Source organism: Puma concolor, chromosome A2 (assembly GCF_028749965.1).
Source record: "Puma concolor isolate L17-30 chromosome A2, mPumCon1.1.hap2, whole genome shotgun sequence".
NCBI classification, from domain to species: Eukaryota; Metazoa; Chordata; class Mammalia; order Carnivora; family Felidae; genus Puma; species Puma concolor.
In genome coordinates this window covers 51,864,354-51,874,046 of record NC_141668.1, presented here as the reverse complement: position 1 = coordinate 51,874,046, position 9,693 = coordinate 51,864,354, and the positions used below count along the sequence as shown (strand labels likewise).

At 47.7% G+C, this 9,693-nt stretch overlaps 1 non-coding gene across 1 annotated transcript in view; it reads left to right on the top strand.

Moving 5' to 3' along the window:
* The first annotated feature begins 1,246 nt into the window (after window positions 1-1,246).
* Window positions 1,247-9,693, top strand: part of LOC112866970 (uncharacterized) — a 50,790-nt gene continuing 42,343 nt past the window's right edge. Inside the window, exon 1 of the transcript XR_015246116.1 lies at window positions 1,247-1,504. This is a non-coding gene — a transcript (uncharacterized LOC112866970). The remainder of the gene's footprint in view (window positions 1,505-9,693) is intronic.

The window sequence follows — 9,693 nt, the reverse complement described above, 5'->3', positions numbered from 1 at the left end:
TTAAACCAGTCAATCAGGAATAACCTGGTCAGCACAGACTGGGTAATCTGCCTGATACACTCCTGCTAAACCCTCCAGGAAAATAACCTGGCCACAACCAACTTGCTTTTTCCTAGTATTACTTGTTCTGCTCCCGTCTGCCTATAAAATCTTTCACATTGTCAAGCTCCTCAGAGCTCCTTTCTGTCTGCTACATGGGATGCTGCCAGATTCATGAATAGTTGAATAAAGCCAATAAGATCTTTAAGATTTGATTCTGTTAAATTTTAACACCAGTAGCTTTAAGATTCAGAGCTTTAAGTTCAGGATCCAAGATGTTAAGACACTACCTTGTAGACTTGGAAGTTTTGTTATGCAAAGTTAGTTTAGGTGTGGAGGACAGACAGGCACAGTTTTTCCTTTTTTTTTTTTTTTTTTTTTAACGTTTATTTATTGTTGAGAGACAGAGAGACACAGTGGGTGAGCAGGGGAGGGGCAGAGAGAGGGAGACCCAGAATCCGAAGCAGGCTCCAGGCTCTGAGCTGTAAGCACAGAGCCCAACGCAGGGCTCAAACTCACAAACTGCTAGATCATGACCTGAGCCGAAGTGGGTCGCCTAGCCAACTGAGCCACCCAAAAGCCCCAAAGACAGGCACATTTTCAGGTGGGCCTGGAAAGGCCCTGAATGATAATCTGCAGCTGGCTGCGTCTAACGGGTAATTTCGTGCTGGGAAAATGAAGTATAAGGCTACGTTTATTATTCTGGCCTGTAGTCATCTAGGAGCTGCTTCAGCGAACCCTGGGGTTTTCCGTGCAAACAGGTGGGTCAGGTGCAGCCCAAGGTGTCATTGGGAAAGGATTCAGGTCCCTTGGCAGAAAAATTTCAAACATACAGCAAAGTTGAAAGAATTTTACAGCAAACACTCCATGTGCCCACCGCCTAGATTCTACCATGAACAATTTACCTTTCTTGTCGGTCACGCTATCTATCTCCTCTCTCCCCATTCATCAATCCTTCCATCACTAAGGGGGCAGGATTGGAAAACTCCAGGTGGCTTTCAGGTGGTGATTCCAAAGGATGCCGCTTGCACACCTTCAGCTTTAGAGCCCCGGCAAGCGCGGGTATTGCCTCCCCAGCCGGGTTTGGCGGACTCGGGAAAGAGAACGCGGGCTCCGGGGCGTCGCGGCGCACCCGGGCGGCGGTACGGTTCGCTGCAGCCCAGCGGGCGGAGGGTGCGTCTCATCTTCCGCGGGCGGGAGGGCGGGGCTCCCGGACGGCGCCGGGCTGCACCTGGGCTGGGCGGTGCGGTGGCGCCCCGGGGCGGCGGAAGCGGGAGGCCCGGCGGCCCCACGAGGTCTGCGGGAGCTGAGCGCGGGCGCGGGCCGCTACGTGCGCGGGGCGCGCGGGGCTGCGCTCGGGTGCGCTCCTGGGCGCTCGCCGCCGCCGCCGCTGTGCCTTTGAGTCAGCAAACTCCGTCGCCTGCCAGCCAGCTCGCCGGCTTGGCCCTGCCCGGAGGAACCATCCGTAAGTGACAGGAGCCCTGCGGGGGAGGCCTCCTCGCGCCGCCGAGGTGGGGACCGCGGCCGTGGGCGAGCCGGCCACCCTTTTCTTTTCCTGAGGGGCCGATGCGCCCAGGTGCCGTTCCCTGCGGGCCGGGAAGAGCTTGGGTCTCCCGGGATTGGAGCGGGGAGCTGCCACCTTTCCAGCCGGGATGTGCAGGGGAGGAAGAAATGGTCGGCTTCTTTGCCAGGGGAGGGCATGGAGCGTATTACGTATCGATACAGGGGTTTATGGCTAAAGAGATACCCCGGCGAGAGGGTGGGGCGGAAATGGAATCCTGGATGCCCAAAAAAGTGCTGTAGCACCTTACTCCAGGCCGGGTTTGGGTGTTTTTTTTTTTTTTAAACCCATGAAACGGTAGCTTTGAGTTTAGAAATTGGGAAGGGTAGGTAGGGGTTTTCGTGGGATTGCGGGATTGAGGGAAGAGGCCCGAGAGAAAATCCACGTTGACTGGTGACCGGGTTTGGTACCACGGGAAAGCAACAGCCTGTTTTTCAGTTCTGATGCATCATACTTCTGTGAGATTATCGAGGAGAATGGTCACGGGGACGCAAGGCAGCGTGCCCTGCTTGAAAGGAAAGGCGTCTATTTCTGCAGGAAACGTTTTCTTGTAAGAATGATGGAATTAGAAATTTGAGCAGGAACGAGGCTTTCACGTGATCTCCTTCAAACCTTTCATTTTAAGGACGGGGAAACTAAGGCCCGGGGAGGGGAGTCCTTCAGCTGGATGGAAGCAGAAACAGGCCTAGATTCCAGTGGGCTTCTGACTCTGACCCTCGGGGGACGTGGAGGGGGGCAGGGGCGGGCTTGGAATGCAGAACTCCCTGTCCTTCCCCCCCCCCCCCCCCCCCCGCCTCACCCCCGCCCCGGGGGTGGGGGGGGCGGGTGAGCTGGGCCGCGGTGTAAGGTGGACGGCCGGGAGAGAGCCAGTGAGAACCCACCGGCTCCTCCATCCGTGTCCGGGAGGTACCAGGCACGTGAGGTGAGCACTCCTGCCATTTCTGCCATCACTTCCAGGGATGGCTGTTCCTAAGGCCATTTTTATTCTAAGGAATGGTAGATTTCAGGTTGATTACTGGGGGTGTTTTGGATAAAGGTACAAAAATAAAATACATTTAGAAGTAAATAGGGGAAGATGTGAAAAACGTGATTACAAGCACTGGCTTGTATTTAACTCATCGTCCTGTTTTCTTCTGCCTGAGTATTTCATTCTCAGTTCCCACCTTACCAGTTACCCGGTTCAGTGGTGAGCAAATTGGTGTTGAAAGAGTGGGGGCGTGCTCAGGTGACAGTGCTCCACACCAGGGGTCTCTTGACTGGCACTCCACTTCTCTCCCCACCACTCTGGGCTGTGGTGAGAACTTCCTCTTATTTTACTTTAGGGGAAGGCCTCCTGGAGCATGGTATCCAAAAAATAGATCTAAATTGTCATTCTTTTCTAAATAAAAATGTATTCATTAACGGCTGACGATTGTGTCCTAGACGCAGTTTTCCGTGGCTTTCGAGCACTCTTAAGTATCTTCTTTCAGCCTTAGGGTCTCTGCTTTCATTTTAAAGGGTTCACTTTGTTAGTTAAACTAGTTTGTGAAATGGCCTCTTTTTTTTTTTTTTTTTTTCCTCTTTTGGTGTCACTGCTGTGGTTTAACAACCAAGTTTGCAAAAGGCTTAGAGCTGGTTGAGATGAGAGTCCAGCCTCTGTAGTCTTTCATTTCTAAGAGTGGCAAAGAAGGGCTTTTTGCCAAGTCAGGGCTGACTTCCATGGAGAATATCCCAAATTTTAGACTGTTAGCACCTACCTCTTTCTTTCTCTTGGTTAATGCAGTAACTATGAATCAGCATTTATGCTCTCTTAGCTCTGTTCAAATAAAAGATAGTACGGGGTAGTGGTTACAGATTATGGTCTCAGGCTCACCCACGTTGAAGTCTTGGCACAGTCATTTGCTAGCTGAGGTACTGTCAGTGGGGGCACTTAACCTGTCTGACTTATCCTTTATTCAGAAATTAAAACAAAAAAAGCAATGGTAATCCTTGCGTCCCAGAATTGTAAATAACAACAGCTGGCATTTCTTGAGCACTTACTATGTACTAGGCATTGTGAGAGAGTTTTTATGTGACAGTCTCCTTAATCCTCACAACAAATTTACGAATCTGATCCTATTTACCTCTGGGGAAACTGTGCTCGCTTCGGCAGCACATATACCTCTGGGGAAACTAAGGCATCAAGGTATTTAAGACTTCCTTAAACTTCACAGCTCACCATTTTAACCACTCAGCAAATGTATCCCACCTTTCTATAATAGCTAATAATAATTTTGGGCTTCCTGTAGGCCAGGCCCTTTTTCAAATACTCTATGTATATGTTAACAGTCTTTCTACCCCCTCACACTTTTTTTTTTTTTTTAAGTTTTATTTAAGAGAGAGAGATAGAACACAAGCAGGGGAGGGGCAGAGAGAAGGAGAGACAGAACCCCAAGCAGGCTTCACACCATCAGCCCTATGTGGGCCCCAATGTGGGGCTCCAACTTGGAAACCACGAGATCATGGCCTGAGCTAAAACCAAGAGTCAGTCGGTCGCTTAACCAACTGCACCACCCAGGCACCCCACATCCTTCTTTTTTTTTGGTTATAGATGGAGAAACTGTGGTTCAGAGCCCAGGGCTAGTAAATGATGGAGACAACATTTGACGTGGGCAGCCTGGCTCTGGAATGGGTGCTCTCACCCAGTCCCCCGTGAATGTATGTAAAGGGCTGAGCCAGGCCTCAATCAAAGGCAAGTCTTATTGGCACTTTCATTTATTCTTCCCTAAGTAACTACTTCCTCCTCCCAGTTATCTTCAGAGGAGATGCTTTTAGTTCTGCAAAGATTCAACTTTGCGTAAGGTTTTGTGATTCTATATACGTTTATGGTATTCTCTGGTATTTTTTTTTTTTTTTTTTAATTTTTTTTTTTTCAACGTTTATTCATTTTTTTTGGGACAGAGAGAGACAGAGCATGAACGGGGGAGGGGCAGAGAGAGAGGGAGACACAGAATCGGAAACAGGCTCCAGGCTCTGAGCCATCAGCCCAGAGCCCGACGCGGGGCTCGAACTCCCGGACCGTGAGATCGTGACCTGGCTGAAGTCGGACGCTTAACCGACTGCGCCACCCAGGCGCCCCATCTCTGGTATTTTTAACAGCGTGTGGTAGGTCTCAGAGATCTTGATCCTAGGAATACAGAGATAGGCTTTTGGGGATCTGTGAAACCCCTGAAAATGTCTGATTTTATACTCATGTGCAAAAGTGCATTATTCTGGAGAAGAGAATCCACAGCTTACTTCGGATTCTTAAAGGGTCACCCGTGGTGGAAAGAAAGGTTAGAAATGACTGTTCTATTCCCGACATCTCATTTTACAAATGGGGCAATGGAGACCCAGTGGAAAGGCAGAATAACTTAATCTGAACGACACCGCTAATTAGGAGTAGAAAGGGGTCCAAAACTCGGGTTTCCTGGTCTCGTCTTCTTTCCATCGCACTCCCATGTTTCCCTTTGGAATAAGTGGTGCCAGGTGAATAAATTATGAGATGTCAAAAGACTCACTCCTCACCCGATAGGCTGCCACAGTGTGTGGGGCCCGCAAAGCTTCCTGGAAGTACCTATCAAAATACAGCATCTTTTGGCATATCATGTTGTAAACTGAACCCCTTTACTGTGATTCAGGATGGGCATCAACAACTCTGAAAGGTATGAGCAGGAGCATAAAAATGGGGGAGAAGGTGAGGAAAGAGTCATAACATGCACCGATTGAGTCGCAAGGAGGCCATTGAGGCCTCTTGGTAGAATTGTAGTGTTAGAAAATGTTTTGCTGAGACGTTTGTAAATTCAATCTAAATTCCGTGAAGTCTGAGAATTCTGTGTAGTGTGTGAGTCACTAGGAAGTCAGGCCACCTCCTGGCCAAAGGCTGATGCTCCAGTGACTAAGCAAGACTGAAAGGTCATGAGATCTTTATTAGTTTAGGCCAGTCCTTTAACTTTGCTTCATTTTTACAAATTGATAAAGTTTACCTGGAAAAATAGATTTGTCCTAATAGGTAATACATTTTGAAATGTACCGTCCAGCCAGATTTCAAAATATATCATGTAGGACCAGGGATGGGGAGTCCAGAAATGGTTCCATTGTGAAGACAGGAATTGAAAGTAACATAAAATCAACTACAGTTAAGTCTGTTGAGATGGTTGCCTCATACCATTCATAAAAGCACATTCCATTTAGAGTAAAGATTATATGTCAGAAACAAATTATAGACATTAAAATATACATACATGTGATGGTTTTCAAAAATAACTTTGGAGTAGGAAAGATCTTGCCAACTTTAATACTCAGAAGGCACAAAGGAAAATATTGATTTAACTTTATGAAACATTATACTAATATAAGAAAAAAGATGTCGTAAACAAAGTTGAAAGGCAGATGACAGATTAGCAAAGCAAATAGTTGCAATATCTATAAAATGCATGGAGTTTTCAAAGTCAATAGAGAAAAGAAAATAATCCAATAAAAATACAGGTAAAGGCTATTAACAGGTAATACACACACACACACACACACACACACACACACACACACACACACGTTTAACTTTGTTAATAATCAGATAAGTGATTTGTTGCCTTCCCTGTTCTTCCACTCTCCCACTGACCCCTCCATTTGGTGGCTCCTTGGCCTGTCCTGATCTTTTATTTATTTATTTATTTATTTATTTATTTATTTATTTTATAATTTTTTTTTTAATGTTTTTATTTTTGAGACAGAGAGAGACAGAGCATGAGCAGGGGAGGAGCAGAGAGAGGGACACACAGAATCAGAAGCAGGCTCCAGGCTCTGAGCTGGCAGCACAGAGCCTGACTCAGGGCTCGAACTCACGGACTGTGAGATCATGACCTGAGCCAAAGACGGATGCCTAGCCATCTGAGCCACCCAGGTGCCCCCTGATCCTCTTTTATTTCTCCACACTCTCTCTGTATATCTGTGGTTTTCAAATGTTTTTGTGCATTAGAATTCTCTGGGAAATTTGTTAAAGCAGATTTCTGGGCCTTACTTTGAAATATTCTCATGCAGTAGGTCTGGGATGAGACCTGGGATTCTGTGTTTTGATTCCCACTGGACAAGCTGGTTTAATTTGTTTCTGAGACTTTGAACCATTAATTCCTTGATGCAGATGGCTGGCTCTCTCGTGAGCCCCAGGATTATGTAGTTAACATCAAATCTGACTCCTTGGATGTGTCAGGGACATTTTAAGTGAACTTGCCCAACATTATTGACCCTCCCCTCCCCAGTTTTGTGGGGCCTGACACTCAAGCGGTGTGGGGTCCTCTTTACGAAAAAGAACGCAGCATTGTGAATGCAAAATGCAGTACAGGTCCGCAGAGGTGTCTGTGCAGATGCCGGCTCAGAAACTGGAGATTCTTTAACTTCTTGGTGATTCTTCCCCTGCTCCCCACTCTCACCCAACCCGTCCTCCTCCCTTGCCCATCTGAAGAAATCATTACTGCCATCCGTCCATTCGTGTGTCCAGGCTAGCACCAGGAGCCATTTCTCCACCCCACCTCCCAGCCTTCTCAAGGTCTCCGTTCATTTTCCCATCTGTCTATGCTCCACCCCCTACCCCAGCTCCCTGCCTTAGCTCAGGCTGCTGCCACACACATTCATATCCGCGCCTGATTACACCTCTCGTTCCACTCGGCTCCCCTCAGATCCAGTTTCCTAAATCAGCCAGAGTAATCTTTTTAAGAACATACATTGAAACGTGTGGTCTCCTGGATTTGCCAGCCCCATGGTGTGGACTGGATTGTCCCTGCAGATGGCTGAGACTCGTGGCAGGGCCATGAATGTGGGGTGGGTGGGGGAGGGTCGGGCTGGGGTCACACTACACGAGCTTGACCTTTTTGGGGACTGGTTTCAAAGAAGTGGGGTGCATCTGGGGAGGCACGCCCGCATTGTTCACTAAGGCTTGTTGCTTTCCCTCCCAGTTTACCGCCTTTTCCTGTTAGAACTTGGGGGCCATGTAAGACCTGTGGAGTGCGAGCAAAGTCGGGGTGGATGTCCATTCTTTGCCTTTTGGTGCATTCCTGTGGTGATTAGATGTTATGTAGTAAAATCAGACTGTTTAATTAGTTTGGGGAAGAAAGGCACATTCTCTTCTAACCCAGGTGGCACCTGGGGGCCTCCTGTTCCTTAGAGAAATAATAAGGGGCGCGTGGGTGGCGCAGTTGGTTAAGCGTCCGACTTCAGCCAGGTCACGATCTCGTGGTCCGTGAGTTTGAGCCCCGCGTCAGGCTCTGGGCTGATGGCTCGGAGCCTGGAGCCTGCTTCCGATTCTGTGTCTCCCTCTCTCTCTGCCCCTCCCCCGTTCATGCTCTGTCTCTCTCTGTACCAAAAATAAATAAATGTTGAAAAAAAAAATTAAAAAAAAAAAAAAAAGGAGAAATAATAAACCTCGGGGAGAACCCACCAGCCATAGTCCAGGGAATTCCACAGTTTTCCCAGGTTTTCTGCCAATTCCCTGGGGTGCAAGTGGGAGAAAGGCTCACCTGCTCTCTCTGTTTTACGTTGGTGTCAGCCCTGACATGCTGATAGAGCAGTCTGCCACCATGTGCTTTGCTGGGTCAGTGGACTTAACTAGGTTAGTGGGAGGTCAGCCGGTGGGGCCCCTGACCCGCCATCTTGTGTGTCCTTCCTTCTGCCTCTTAGTCCTTCCCTCCCTCCCTCCTCATTTTCCTCTGAGCTCCAGTCTTTTCCCTCCATGACTCTGGATTCTTCCCAGGTCTTTCCTCAGACTTATAAACCCAAACAGTTCAAAGTGCAGAGCACAACAAGGGGCTTTGTATATTGGAGACTTGTGCTTCTTAGAAATTAGAAATATAAACACGTAAAGAAGAGAGTTTTCTATTAGGTGATAATTTTCTTCCCCCCCCCCTTTTTTTTTAATTAAAAGGTTTTGTTTTTGTTTTTGTTTTTATGTTTGAGAGACAGAGACAGAGCATGAGCTGGAGAGGGGCAGAGAGAGAGGGAGACACAGACTCTGAAGCAGGCTCCAGGCTCTGAACTGTCAGCACAGAGCCCTATGTGCGGCTTGAACCCATGAACCGCAAGATCATAACCTGAGCCAAAGTCGGATGCTTAACCAACTGAGCCACCCAGGCACCCCTCTTCCCCTTTCTTATTGACATAGCAGCTCTCCTTATTGTAGAGTGGCATTTGGAAGAGCTGGGGAGAAGGGGGAAAAGGGGAGAAGGCAGTCGTCCTTGCAGCATTCCGGGGTCACCAGCTGGGTTGGGGGATGGTGTTACCATAGCTCTGGGTTCTGGTATCTCAGCAGGAGACACAGAGACTTTTTGTCAGCTATCTATGGATGATCAGACCCTGAGAATCTGGGCTCCTGCTCAAACACGCATGAAAGCTCCTATGCCAGGAAATCAATGCAGTGATTTACAAGGAGGTGCAGACTAGATGCTGGTTTTTTCCTAGTCAGCTCATTTCCCTGACAGTTGAGAAACCTTGAAAAACTGACCTCTGTTTTGAGAACTTTGCTAAACCGAGTCGGTAAACAAACACACGTCAAAATGCCCTTGGATTACAGTCCGTGCTTTGGCAAGTAATTTAGGGAATAATAACTTTGGTTTTTTACCCACTTGAAAAGGACTTTCTATGTGGCTTATCTTCGCCTTCTTGGATCAAAGTTGGGCATTGGACATCCCCGGGTAAATGATTTACTGCAGGCAATGGCCCAGGTATGCATTTCACACACGTGGGCTGAGTTTCAGAGCCGTATAAAGATCTAAGATTTTCTGCTTCTGTAAATATTACTGTTTCATCTGACAAAACAGATACTTGAAAAGAACATTTTTTTTTTCTAAAGAACATTTTTTAAAGGCACAGGTGCTCTGTGATATTGAGGGAGACTTCAGCATTTTTCCTCAGGGGTCTTGGAGAAGTCTAGGACCGTAATGAACAGGGACACTGGCTGACAGGGCAAATCCTTGGCATCTGCCTCCATGTTTGTTCCTTCAGTCTTTGCAGCAGATCGATGAAGTAGGCAGGTGTCCTGTTTTTACAGATGAGGAAACTGAGGCACAGGAAGGTTATTTTCTCCTGGCAAAGGGCAGAATGAGAAT